A 14,743-nucleotide genomic window follows, 5' to 3' on the forward strand; every position below is an offset into this window, starting at 1 on the left:
TTTACCTGCTTAGTGCAGGTTAACAAAAGCTCATTGGACTTCCCCAGTTACTGCTCCATCTCACAGCAGTCAACCCAACACAAACCTGTGGACACCAACTGTACCTGCATCACCTGGATTGTCAGCGCAGACTTAAAACCACCATTTTAGTCTCAACTATACCAACCTGCCATTAAACCTTAACATAAGAGGTTATTTGTGAGGGCAAAGTTTAATTTCGTAGCATCATAGAATCCCTACAGCGCAGAAGGAGGCCATTTGGCCCATCAAGCCTGCACCGGCAACAATCCCCGTAATCCCACGTATTCACCCTGCTAATCCCCCTGACACTAAGGGGCAATATAACACGGCCAATCAACATAACCCGCACATCTTTGGACTGTGGGAGGAAACCGGAGCACTCGGAGGAAACCCACTCAGACACGGGGAGGACGTGCAAACTCCACATGGACAGTCACCCAATTCCAGAATTGAACCCGGGTTCCTGGTGTTAGTCCAAGTTTAATCCAAGTTTTTTTTAAAATCCTATTTGACTGCCAAAGAACTATCTCTGTGAGCTTTATTGCAGCAGTGTGGGTGTACCTACACCCACAGAGCAGAAACTGATAGCCACGTTCCGCACACATGACGGCCTCAACTGGGACCTTGGGTTCATGTCACACTAAGTGTAACCCCCACAGCTTGCCTGGACTTGCAGAATCTCACTAGCTGTCCTGTCTGGAGACTATACACATCTCTTTAACCTGTGCTTAATGCTCTCTCCACTCACATTGCTTGTACCTTTAAGACTTGATTATCTATAAAGATTGCATTCCAATCATTATTCTGTAAATTGAGTTTGTGTCTCTGTATGCTCTGTTTGTGAGCATTTCTCCACTCCACCTGACGAAGGGGCAGTGCTCCGAAAGCTAGTGGCATTTGCTACCAAATAAACCTGTTGGACTTTAACCTGGTGTTGTTAAACTTCTTACTGGGTGTACCTACACCTCAGGGACTGCAGCAATTCAAGAAGGCAGCTCACCACCACCTTCTCAAGGGGCAATTAGGGATGGGCAATAAATGCTGGTCTTGCCTGTGACTCCCACACCCCATGAAGAATAAAAAATGTGTTGTTAGATTGAGGATCGCTGCCAGAACTGGCCTTCAAAGTGCATCCTCAAATTTTATTCTGCTCCCGCTGACTCACAAAGAAACGCCAGAAGAACTTGCAACGGGTGTGCCAATGTGCAAACAGCCCCGATTGCAAAACAAACAGGCTTGGCCATTTCATCAGGGAGGAATGATTTATGGAGCATGTTTTGAAATTTGACCAGGCGTGAGGGACCATAGTCCATGTGGGGGGGAAACTGGGGTTGTTCTCCTTAGACCAGAGTATAGAATCATAGAATCATACAGTGCAGAAGGAGGCCATTTGGCCCATCAAGTCTGCACCAGCTACAATCCCACCAGGCCCTAACCCCATAACCTCATGCATTTACCCTAGCTAGTTCCCCCTGACACTAAGGGGCAATTTAGCATGGCCAATCCTGTACTGTGTACAGTCTGGTCACCCTATTATAGAAAGGATATTATTAAACTAGAAAGAGTGCAGAAAAGATTTACTCGGATGCTACCGGGACTTGATGGTTTGAGTTATAAGGAGAGGGTGGATAGACTGGGACATTTTTCTTTGGAGCGTAGAAGGCTGAGGGGTGATCTTATAGAGGTCTATAAAATAATGAGGGGCATAGATCAGCTAGATAGTCAATATCTTTTCCCTAAGGTAGGGGAGTCTAAAACTAGAGGGCATAGGTTTAAGGTGAGAGGGGAGAGATACAAAAGGGTCCAGAGGGGCAATTTTTTCACACAGAGGGTGGTGAGTGTCTGGAACAAGCTGCCAGAAGTAGTAGTAGAGGCGGGTACAATTTTGTCTTTTAAAAAGCAGTTAGACAGTTACATGGGTAAGATGGGTATAGAGGGATATGGGCCAAATGCAGGTGATTAGCTTAGGAGTTTAAAAAAGAAAGGGCGGCATGGACAAGTTGGGCTGAAGGGCCTGTTTCCATGCTGTAAACCTCTGTGACTCTCAGTCACAAGGTCATGGGTTCGAGCCCAGCTTCAAAGGCACCAACACAGACCGAAGGCCGGCCTGCTGGAGTAACCGTCCATCCTGTGAGGTACAAAGCTGAGTCCCCGTCTGCCCGTCACGTAAACTAAATCGCTGGATCATTTCGAAGATGCGGCGTGGGGTTATCCCGTGTCCCGGCCAGTCTTTCTCCTTCCCCCAACATCTCTAAATTATCGAACCACAGAATCCCCACAGAGCATAAAGAGGCCACCCGGCCCATCGAGTCTGCACTGCCTCTCCAAAAGAGCATCCCACCCTGGCCCTCCCCTCCACTCTATCCCCCGTAACCCTGCGCATCTACCGTGGCCAATCCACCTAACCGGCACAGCTTTGGACTAAAGCATGATCAAGGACCCCATGCACCCCGGACATTCTCTCTTCCACCTTCTTCCGTCGCAAAAAAAATACAAAAGTCTGAGGTCATGTACCAACCAACTCAAGAACAGCTTCTTCCCTGCTGCTGTCAGACTTTTGAATGGACTTACCTTGCATTAAGTTGATCTTTCTCTACACCCTAGCTATGACTGTAACACGACATTCTGCACTCTCCTTTCCTTCTCCCCTATGTACATATATGTGTATATATGTGTATCTAGTAATCCAGAGATCCAGGGCAATGCTCTGAGGCCCCAGGTTCAAATCCCACCATGGCAGATGGTGATATTCGAATTCAATAAAAATCTGGAATTAAAAGTTGACTGATGACCATGAAGCCATTGTCAATTGTTGTAAAAACCCATCTGGTTCACTAATCTTCCTTTAGGGAAGGAAATCTGCCATCCTTACCTGGTCTGGCCTACAGGTGACTCCAGAGCCACAGCACTCTTTTAGATCAGCCATGATGGTATTGAATGGCGGGGCAGGCTTGAAGGGCCTGGTGGTCTCACTCCTGCTTCTATCTCTTGTGTTCTTAAATGCCCTCTGAAATGGCCGAGCAAGCCACTCAGTTCAGGGGCAATTAGGGATGGGCTGACCCAGCAACAACATCCACACCCCTGAATGAAGATTAGAAAAACTGCAATTTCCCCCAGTCTCGCTGGCTCCGCCATGAAGAAGGAGCACCTGTTGGTTATTCTTTTCACATCTCCATCTCTGGCCTTATCGAATATATTTGTATAGCAATTACTCTCTGCTAGTTTAGCAGTTTCTCAAGCCAGGTGCTTCCATTATTTCCATCCACTAACTCCTGATACATACCAATCATCAAATTAGACATTTTCGCAACAGTACCAATTAGCTACAGAAATCTTTCAAACTTGGAATTAAGATGTTGGATAATAAGGTTCGATGTTCAAGGAACTCAGAGTTTTTGAAGAAAGAAGTCAGCAGAAAGTGGTTCCATTTGTTTGATCCTATCAGTTCAATTCTGCATGACAGATACACCAATTTTCCACCCTCCTTCCCGCTGTGAATGAAATTGGTTGACGAACAAAACAACTTTTCATTACAAGTTTCCAGTTATTTCCCCATTACATTCCTTGGTTTGAAGAAATTAAGTTTTATTTATTAGTCACAAGTAGGCTTACATTAACTCTGCAATAAAGTTACTGTGAAAATCCCCTAGTCACAGAATCATAAATCACAGAATCACAGAATCCTACAGTGCAGAAGAGGCCCTTCGGCCCATCGAGTCTGCACCCGATGCATGAAAGGTCCTGACCTGCCCACCTAATCCCACTTGCCAGCACTTGGCCCACAGCCTTGAATGTTATGGCGCGCCAAGTACTCATCCAGGTACTTTTTAAAGGATGTGAGGCATCCCACCTCCACCACCCTCCCAGGCAGCGCATTCCAGACCGTCACCACTCTCTGGGTAAAAAATTTTTTCCTCAACTCCCCCCTAAACCTCCCACCCCTCACTTTTAACCTCGTAACTGACCCTTCAACTAAGGGGAACAGCTGCTCCCTATCCATCCTGTCCATGTCCCTCATAATCTCGAACCTCAATCAGGTCGCCCCCCCCACCCCGGTCTTCTCTGCTCCAACAAAAACAACCCAAGCCTACCCAACTTCTCTTCATAACTTAAATGCTCCATCCCAGGCAGCGTTCTGGTGAATCTCCTCTGCATCCCCTCCAGTGCAATCACGTCCTTCCTATGATGTGGTGACCAGAACTGCACACAGTACTCCAGCTGTGGCCTCACCAAAGTTCTATAGTCGCCACACTCTGAACCCCTCCTAAGATTCTCCTTAAAACCTACTCTGTCATTTCAAAGAACAAAGAACAAAGAAGATTACAGCACAGGAACAGGCCCTTCGGCCCTCCAAACTTGCACCGACCATGATGCCCAACTGAACTAAAACCCCCTACCCTTCCGGGGACTGAATCCCTCTATTCTCATTCTAATGTCCTGGCATTTCCTGGTATAGAACATAGAAACCCTACAATGCAGAAGGAGGCCATTCAGCCCATTGAGTCTGCACCGACCACAATCCCACCCAGGCCCTATCCCTGTAATCCCACACATTTACCCCACTGATCCCTCTAACCACTCATCCCAGGACATTAAGGGGCAATTCATCATGGCCAATGCAGCTAACCCGTTCATCTTTGGACTGTGGGAAGAAACCGGAGCACCCGGAGGAAGCCCACGCAGACACAGGGAGAACGTGCAAACTTCACACAGACAGTGACCCAAGCCGGGAATCGAAGTCGAATTGATGGCTTGGTGTCTAATAATGTTCCAATGAATGGAATGGTGGCACAGTGGTTAGCACTGCTGCCTTACAACGCCAGGGGCCTGGGTTCGATTCCAGCCTTGGGTAACTGTGTGGAGGTTGCACGTTCTCCCCATGTCTGCTTGGGTTTCCTCCAGGTGCTCCAGTTTCCTTCCACAGTCCTAAAATGTGTGCGTTAGGTGGATTGGCCGTGCTAAGTTGCCCCTCACTGTCGAGTGATGTGTAGATTAGGGGGATTAGCATTGTAAGTGCATGTAGTAAGGGAATGGGGTGGGGGAGAGGGCCCAGGTAAGATACTCCATCAAAGAGTCAGTACATATTCGATGGGCTGAATGGCCTCCTTCTACATTGTAAGGATTTTATGATTCTATGAACTGTCTTTGGATTCTTCACTACATTAAAGGTGCTATATAAATGCAAGTTGCTGCTGCTGAAAATCCACTCTCCAAAGTCTTTAAACAACAGCAGGGAGGCGCTGACCTGGTGTAATTATCGTGAGACTATTAATCCAGAAACTTCCCCCTTTCCCACCACGTTCGCCCATCCGGAATCGGCGTGAAACAGACATGCTCCATATCAGTCTGATTCGGGCGCTCCAGTTAGTGAGGGTTAGTGAGGAGGTAAGTGCATAGCGTCCGACGGCTCTCTACTGCTTACGGGGGTCCTTTCATTGTGGCCATTTTGTTTCTTGGGTTGGGGGGGCTCTGCGAGTGTGTGGGGGGTGGGGAGCTGCTTCTCAGCAGGGTCCCCGATGTCCGATTTGCAGCACGGACCCGGGTCTCAGCGCTGACCGCGGGTATTTTGGAAGCTGCTGGGTCCTAATGCACTCAGCACTCTGCCAGCTGAAGGATGTGCAAAAAGCCCTTGCAAATTGCACTGCTGCAGCCTCTGAAATTTTCAAGGAGCTATAATTCTGGGGCGCTCGTGGGTGGGGGAATAGGGTATCCACTGCCACTCTGCCTGAGATCAGTGGGAAAGAAGGTGGGTCCGCTGCCACTCTGCCTGAGATCAGTGGGAGGAAAGGGGGGTCCGCTGCCACTCTGCCCGAGATCAGTGGGAGGAAAGAGGGATGGGGCCGTGATTGGTTTGGGTGGCGGGGCTGTGGGGGGGGGGATAAGGGGGTCAGTAATGTTGTGGGGGTGGGGCAATGTCTGTGGGGTCCAGTGGGAGGCATTATCCGGCCCGGGAGGGATGTGGCAGGGGAGCTGCATTCTATCATTTTATTTCTGTGCATGTGGAGTTGGAGGCGCCGATCGGAGCTGCAGGGTTTCGGGTGAGTTAAGCCCCACCCACAGGCTTCTGCAGCGCGATTCGGAATCGCTGATATGTTTCCAGGCAGAGTGCGTACGGGGGCGCCTGAGAACGGGTCTAAAAGTCGGATCTGAAACGCTCCCAACTTCAAGTCCGCCCAGCACTTAGAATCAAAATGGTAAAAGAGGACCCAGAGTGTCTGACAGTGAGTGAGCTGAGGAAATCCCGACTAATGCAGAGTCACGTTCTACCCCAATTTAGAATCATAGAACCCTACACAATGGAAGGAGGCTATTTGGCCCATCGTGCCTGTGCTGGTTCTTTGAAAGAACTGTGCAATTGGTCCAATTCCCCCCCACCCTCCCCACTCCTCCCCCATGGCCACTAAACTTTTCCCCTTCAAGCATTTATCCAATTCCCTTTCGAAGATTACCATTGAAATTGCTTCCACCGCCCTATTGGGTAACTCCTTCCAGACCATAACCACTCTCTCCTTGAAAAAAGAATCCCCTCACCTGCACTCTGTCATCTTGCCGATTGCGTTCAATCTGTGCCCTCTCTGATTACCGACTCCCCTGCCAGTGTCAACACTTCCTCTTCATTCACCCCAGCAAAACCCTCCAAGGTTTTGAATCCCTGGATTAAATCCCCTCTGAGCCTTTCCCTGCTCTGAGTGGAACGAGCCCAGCTTCTCCAGTCTCTCCGCAAAACAGAATTGCTGCCACTTCCTCAGATTCCCCAGGGTAATTTGTTTTACACAGAGAGTGGTAGGTGCCTGGAACACGATGCCAGGGGTGGAGGTGGAGGCAGATTTAATGGGGGCATTGAAGGGGCTTTTAGATAAGCTCATGAATATGCAAGGAAGAGAGGGACATGGACTAGGATGCTACCGGGACTCTACTAAGATGATACCTGGACTTGATGGTTTGAGTTATAAGGAGAGGCTGGATAGACTGGGACTTTTTTCCCTGGAGCGTAAGAGGCTGAGGTGTGTTCTTATAGATGTCTATAAAATAATGAGGGGCACAGATAAGGTAGATAGTCACCATCTTTTCCCAAAGGTAGGGGAGTCTAAAACTAGAGGGCAAAGGTTTAAGGTGAGAGGTGAGAGATAGGAAAGTGTCCAGAGGGGCAATTTTTCCACAGAGGGTGGTGAGTGCCTGGAACAAGCTGCCAGAGATAGTAAAGGCGGGTACAATTTTGTCTTTTAAAAAGCGTTTAGACAGTTACATGAGTAAAATGGGTATAGAGGGATATGGGCCAAATGCGGGCAATTGGGACTAGCTTAGTGGTTAAAACTGGGTGGCATGGACAAGTTGGGCCAAAGGGTCTGTTTCCATGCTGTAAACCTCTAGTAAAATAGAGTAAAGTTTATTCATTCATCACAAATAGGCTTGCAGTCACACTGCAACGAAGGTACTGTGAAAATCCCCTGACTCTATGACCAAGGGCAGGCAGAAGGGATTAGTTAAATTTGGCCTAATACTGGGCACAACATGATGGGCCGAAGGGCCTGTTCCTGTGCTGTACTGTTCCATGTTCTATGTGAATGGCTCCCATCTATTTGAGAAATCAGACAAGCGCACTGTGAGAAGCAGCAGTTTGGAGTTAATCGGAAAGAGCAAAGCATAACTTTTAAATCTGTCAAGTTGCTAACAGCCTGTGGCTGGAGACAAAATCGGGCAAGGATTTACTGCAAGTGCCCTCGATGTGCGTCCACAGAGCAGAGAATCCAGTCAACGGATATTGAAACAGCTTGAGACTGCTGTATGGCCAGATCTTCAGACATATCAGTTTGGCATCGTAAGTATTCACACTTGCAATGGAGCCAGCTGTTTACTAGTGCAAGCTCCCATTCATAACTTTCTCCTCCCCCTCGCTGAGGAGGAGGTGCAGCTGATGCGCAGCCAAATGATTGTAGAACTTCTTATTGTTCATGCTGCGGTGAGCTAGTTGTTAACAGCCACCCTCCGAATGCTGAGCGCTTTACTCAGTGCGGGGAGAGGAATTTGCATTCGTCAACAGCGGATTGTGGGGAAAACAAATTGATACTGGTTTGTAACGGAAACTGAGTGACGCTATAGAGTCAAAATAACTGTGGTCTCTGCATCGCTGCTACATCGAAACGACTTAAATAAGGACAATGTCCAGAGTCAGCACTTCATCCAGATACAAAAAAACAACTGACTAATTTGAAGTTCAGACACAGATCCTAAAAAGATTTGACAGCAGAGTTTATGCAATCCAAAGGGACAACAAGCGAAAGTGTTTTTCTGCACAGTATTGAGATAATAAGGTTATAAATGATATTAATAATTACACAATATGTGGGCACAGGCAGTATTACACATCTTTGATAGATGGTTCCATGTGTTCTTCAGAGCTTTGGCACCATTGCTGGTTATTGCCTCCAGTTTCCAAAGGCATCGCTGTTTGAAAGTGGGTCTCATCTCGACTGATCGCAAAGTACCAAAAACATTCAGCAAAGGAGACAGACAGGAATGCGAGATGGTGTTTACTGCTCACGGATAATATCCATGCAATTGAGTTTATTCCGTGAGAAACATAGAAGATAGGAGCAAGACGAAGTAGAAAGGGTTGAGAGCTTCAAGTTTTTAGGTGTCCAGATCACCTACAACCTGTCATGGTCCCCCATGCCGACATTATAGTTAAAAAATCCCACCAACGCCTCTACTTTCTCAGAAGAATAAGGAAATTTGGCATGTCAGCTACGACTCTCACCAACTTTTACAGATGCACCATAGAAAGCATTCTTTCTGGTTGTTTCACAGCTTGGTATGGCTCCTGCTCTGCCCAAGACCGCAAGGAACTACAAAAAGTCGTGAATGTAGCCCAATCCATCACGCAAACCAGCCTCCCATCCATTGACTCCCTCTACACTTCCCGCTGCCTCGGCAAAGCAGCCAGCATAATTAAGGACCCCACATGCTCCAGACATTCTCTCTTCCACCTTCTTCCGTTGGGAAAAAGATGCAAAAATCTGAGGTCACGTACCAACCGACTCAAGAACAACTTCTTCCCTGCTGCTGTCAGACTTTTGAATGGACCCACCTTGCATTAAGTTGATCTTTCTCTACATCCTAGCTGTGACTGTAACACTACATTCTGCACTCACTCGTTTCCTTCTCTATGAATGGTATGCTTTGTATAGCGGGCAAAAAACAATACTTTTCACTGTGTGTTAATGCATGTGACAATAATAAATCAAATCAAATTAAATCAAATAAATCAAATCAAATCAGGCAAAAGCAAGACAGAGAGCAAGGGAAGTCCAGATTACACTGCATTTATTTCAATGCAAGAGGCCTGACGGGCAGGGCAGATGAACTCATGGCAGTACTGAGAGGGGATATATCCGAGGGTTCGCCCACTGCATTTATATGGGTTGAACTGAGAAATAAGGGGGAAATCAATAATAAGTCAAATCAAAGGAGGAGGCCATTCGGCCCTTCGAGCCTGCTCCGCCATTCATCACGATCATGGCTGATCGGCCAACTCAATAGCCTAATCCTGCTTTCTCCCCATAACCTTTGATCCCATTCCCCCCCGAGTGCTATATCCAGCCGCCTCTTGAATACATTCAATGTTTGGCATCAACTACTTCCTGTGGTAATGAATTCCATAGGCTCGCCACTCTTTGGGTCTACCCTGAATCCTCAGACTGGGACCCCTGGTTCTGGACTCCCCCACCATCGAGAGCATTCTTCCTGCATCTCCCCTGTCTAGTCCTGTTAGAATTTTATTAGTCTCAATGAGATCCCCCCTCATTCGTCTGAACTCCAGTGAAAACAATCCTAACCTAGTCAATTTCTCCTCATATATCAGTCCCGCCATCCCCGGAATCAGCCTGGTAAACCTTCGCTGCACTCCCCCGAGAGCAAGAACATCCTTCCTCAGAAAAGGAGACCAAAACTGCACACAATATTCTAGGTGTGGCCTCACCAAGGTCCTGTATAATTGCAACAACACATCCCTGCTCCTGTACTCGAAACCTCTCGCAATGAAGGCCAACATATCATTTGCTTTCTTTACCGCCTGCTGCACCGGCATTCCAGTCCCATTGCCGAAAACATTCACTCCTTTGCCAAACCAATGCTCAACAGGAGAACACAAGGATTAGGAGCAGGAGTAGCCCATTCAACCCCTTCAGTCTGCTCCACCACTCAACAAGTCCTACCTTATATTAAGTTGGTCTTTCGAGGACTGTAACACTACTCTCTCCTTTCCTATGTATTCTATGAACGGTATGCTTTGCCTGTATAGCAGGCAAGAAACAATACTTTTCACTGTATCCCAATACATGTGACAATAATAGAATCATAGAACCACAGAAGGAGGCCACTCGGCCCATCGAGTCCATACTGACAACAATCCCACCCTATCCCCGTAACCCCACACATTTACCCTGCTAATCTCCCTGAAACTAGGGTCAATTTAGCATGGCCAATCCACCAATTCAAATCAAATCATAGTATGCTTTTAAATCAGCATGATTTTTACATCAGTCAGGGAATCAAGGGTTAGGGGGATAAGGTGGGAAAGTGGATTATTACGGCCTAAGTCTAGGAATGCTCATATACCTTATGGTTTGTGGCCTCTATTCCACATTCCAGTTTGCTCCCCCCCCCTCCCACCACCACCATGTCCCTCAATTTCCGGGACAATCAGTTGAACTCAGCCTTGAGTATATGCAGTGACCCAGCCCTCACTGCTCTCTGGGGGACAGAATCAAGGGGAGGCGGTGGCCTAGTGGTATTATCGCTAGACTATTAATCCAGAAACTCAGCTTGACACCTGGAGTCGAATCCCGCCACGACAGCTGGTGGAACTTGAATTCAATAAAAAATATCTGGAATTAAGAATCCACTGATGACCATGAAACCATTGTCAATTGTCGGAAAAACCCATCTGGTTCACCAATGTCCTTTCGGGAAGGAAATCTGCCGTCCTTACCTGGTCTGGCCTACATGTGACTCCAGAGCCACAGCAATGTGGTTGACTCTCAACTGCCCTCGGGCAACTAGGGATGGGCAATAAATGCTGCCCAGCCAGCGACGCCCATGTCCCACGGATGAATAAAAAAATTCCTCAGGTCAACGACCCTTTGAGAGAAAACAATTCTCTTCATGTTTTTCCTAATGGGGAGGAATACTTCATTTTTAAACTGTGTCCCTTACCTCTTGTTTCTCCCTGAAGGGGAAACATCCTCTTGACTTCCACCCAGCCAAGTTGCCTCAGAATCTTATACGTTTCAATGAGACCAGCTCTCATTCTTCCGAACTTTAATGAGTATAAGTCCAGGCCGTTCAAACTTTTTCTCATAAGATAATCCTTTCATCCCGGTAATCAGTCGAGTGAACTTTCTTTGAACTGCTTCTAATGCAGTTATATCCTTTCTCGAGTAAGGAAACTAAAACTCAGAGGTTTACAGCACGGAAACAGGCCCTTCGGCCCAACTTGTCCATGTTGGACAAGAAAACTGAACCCAGTACTCCAAATGCAATCTGACTAAAGTCCTGTGAAGCAACACTTTCCTACTTTTATACTTAATTCCCTTGCAGTGAATTAGGGATGGGAAATAAATGCCCACATCCCATGAATGAATTTTTAAAAATAAATGCTGACACTCCTTCCTAATCATTTGCTGCATACCAACGTTTTGTGATTGAAGTAGCAGAATGCTACTTCAATCCCTCTGTAAGGTAACGATCTGCCATCTTTCTTGAGTCAAATAATACGCTTCTTTTCTATTCTTCCTGGCAGCACGGTAGCACAGTGGTTAGCACTGCTGCTTCACAGCTCCAGGGACCTGGGTTCGATTCCCGGCTTGGGTCACTGTCTGTGTGGAGTTTGCACATTCTCCTCGTGTCTGCGTGGGTTTCCTCCGGGTGCTCCGGTTTCCTCCCACAGTCTAAAGATGTGCGGGTTAGGTTGATTGGCCATGCTAAAATTGCCCCTTAGTGTCCTGGGATGCGTGGATTAGTGGGTAAAATATGTAGGGATATGGGGGTAGGCCCTGGGTGGGATTGTGGTCGGTGCGGACTCGATGGGCCGAATGGCCTCTTTCTGTACTGTAGGGTTTCTATGAAAGTGGACAAGTTCACATTTGATTTATTATTGTCACATGTATTAACATACAGTGAAAAGTATTGTTTCTTGCGCGCTATACAGACAAAGCATACCGTTCATAGAGAAGGAAAGGAGTGAGTGCAGAATGGAGTGTTACAGTCATAGCTAGGGTGTAGAGAAAGATCAACTGAATGCGAGGTAGGTCCATACAAAAGTCTGACAGCAGCAGGGAAGAAGCTGTTTTTGAGTCGGTTGGTACGTGACCTCAGACTTTTGCATCTTTTTCCCCAACAGAAGAAGGTGGAAGAGAGAATGTCCGGGGTGCGTGGGGTCCTTAATTATGCTGGCTGCTTTGCCGAGGCTGCGGGAATGTAGACAGAGTCAATGGGTGGGAGGCTGGTTAGCGTGATGGTTTGGGCTACATTCACGACCTTTTGTAGTTTCTTGCGGTCTTGGGCAGAGCAGGAGCCATACCAAGCTGTGATACAATCAGAAAAGAATGTTTTCTATGGTGCATCTGTAAAAGTTGGCGAGAGTCATAGCTGATGTGCCAGATTTCCTTAGTCTTCTGAGAAAGTAGAGGCGTTGGTGGGCTTTCTTAACTATAGTGTCGGCATGGGGGGACCAGGACAGGTTGGTGGTGATCTTGACACCTAAAAGCTTGAAGCTTGTAAATCAAATCAAATCAAACAAAAGCCTGAGATCATGCATCAACCCACTCAAGAACAGCTTCCTTTTTGCTGCCATCAAACTTTTGAATGGACCTACCTCGTATTAAGTGGATCTTTCTCTATACCCTACATTGGACAGTACAGTAACACAGTGGTTAGCACTGCTGCCTCACAGTGCCAAGGACCCGGGTTCAATTCCGACCTCGGGTCACTGTCTGTGTGGAGTCTGCATGTTCTCCCCGTGTCTGCGTGGGTGCTCCGGTTTCGTCCCACAGTCCAAAGATGTGCGGGTTAGGTTGATAGTGTCAGGGCGACCAGCAGGGTAAATATGTGAGGTTACGGGAATAGGGCTCAGATGAGATTGTGGTTGGTGCAGACTTGATGGGTTGAATGGCCTTCTTGTGCACTATAGTGATTCTATGATTCTGCACCCTCTCTTTTCCTTCTCTATGAACAGTATGCTTTGTCTGTATAGCACACAGGTCATAGAGTCATAGAGGTTTACAGCATGGAAACAGGCCCTTCAGCCCAACTTGTCCATGCCGCCCTTTTTTTTTAAACTCCTAAACTAATCCCAATTGCCCGCATTTGGCCCATATCCCTCTATACCCATCGTATCCATGTAACTATCTAAATGATTTTTAAAAGACAAAATTGTACCCGCCTCTACTACTACCTCTGGCAGCTTGTTCCAGACACTCACCACCCTCTGTGTGAAAAAATTGCCCCTCTGGACACTTTTGTATCTCTCCCCTCTCACCTTAAACCTATGCCCTCTAGTTTTACACTCCCCTAACTTTGGGAAAAGATATTGACTACCTTATCTATGCCCCTCATTATTTTATAGACTTCTATAAATTCACCCCTAAGCCTCCTACGCTCCAGAGAAAAAAGTCCCAGTCTATTCAGCCTCTCCTTATAACTCAAACCATCAAGTCCTGGCAGCATCTTAGTAAATCTTTTCTGCACTCTTTCCAGTTTAATAATATTCTTTCCATAATAGGTGACCAGATAGGTGACCTTTCTAGGGTGACCAGAACTGCACACAGTATCCCAAGTGTGGCCTTACCAATGTCTTGTACAACTTCAACAAGACGGAGCAACTCCTGTATTCAATGTTCTGACCGATGAAACCAAGCATGCCGAATGCCTTCTTCACCACTCTGTCCACCTGTGACTCCACTTTCAAGGAGCTATGAACCTGTAACCCCTAGATCTCTTTGTTCTGTAACTCTTCCCAATGCCCTACCATTAACTGAGTAAGTCCTGCCCTGGTTCAATCTACCAAAATGCATCACCTCGCATTTGTCTAAATTAAGCTCCATCTGCCATTCGTCAGCCCACTGGCCCTATTGATCAAGATCCCGTTGCAATCGGAGATAACTTTCTTCACTGTCCACTATGCCACCAATCTTGGTGTCATCTGCAAACTTACTAACCATGCCTCCTATATTCTCATCCAAATCATTAATATAAATGACAAATAACAGTGGACCCAGCACTGATCCCGAGGCACAAGAAACAATACTTTTCACTGTATCCCAATACATGTGACAATAATAAATCAAATCAAATCAAAACCAAAACCCTTCGTCAGAACGCATCTAGACTCGAAACGTTGTCTCTATTCTCTCTCCACAGATGCTCTCGGACCTGCTGAGATTCTCCTTCATTTTCTGTTTTCATTTCGATTCCAGCATCCGCAGGATTTTGCTTTTAATTATTTAGAGTGGTAATTTGAGAATGAGTTCACTGATGGAAGCAGTAATGGGACAGACAAGAGGAACCGGAGATAAAGGATAACTAACTCCACTGGCATCTTAGTGCACGCCAACTGAATTGGTTTAATTATTTGCCAATAGCAGGCGTGCCTAATCAGTTCACAGGTCATATTCGATACAAATAGTTCTTGATCAAATCAGTGCCAGCAGTAATTTGAGCTATT

The 14,743-nt window shown here is 46.8% G+C and overlaps 1 protein-coding gene across 1 annotated transcript in view; it reads right to left on the minus strand.

Moving 5' to 3' along the window:
- The window catches only part of LOC144495539 (carbohydrate sulfotransferase 9-like), a 127,416-nt gene that overhangs the window by 70,287 nt on the left and 42,386 nt on the right, over window positions 1–14,743 (minus strand). The gene's annotated exons all lie outside the window — the stretch shown is intronic.

The sequence above is a fragment of the Mustelus asterias genome, chromosome 7 (assembly GCF_964213995.1).
Source record: "Mustelus asterias chromosome 7, sMusAst1.hap1.1, whole genome shotgun sequence".
NCBI lineage: Eukaryota > Metazoa > Chordata > Chondrichthyes > Carcharhiniformes > Triakidae > Mustelus > Mustelus asterias.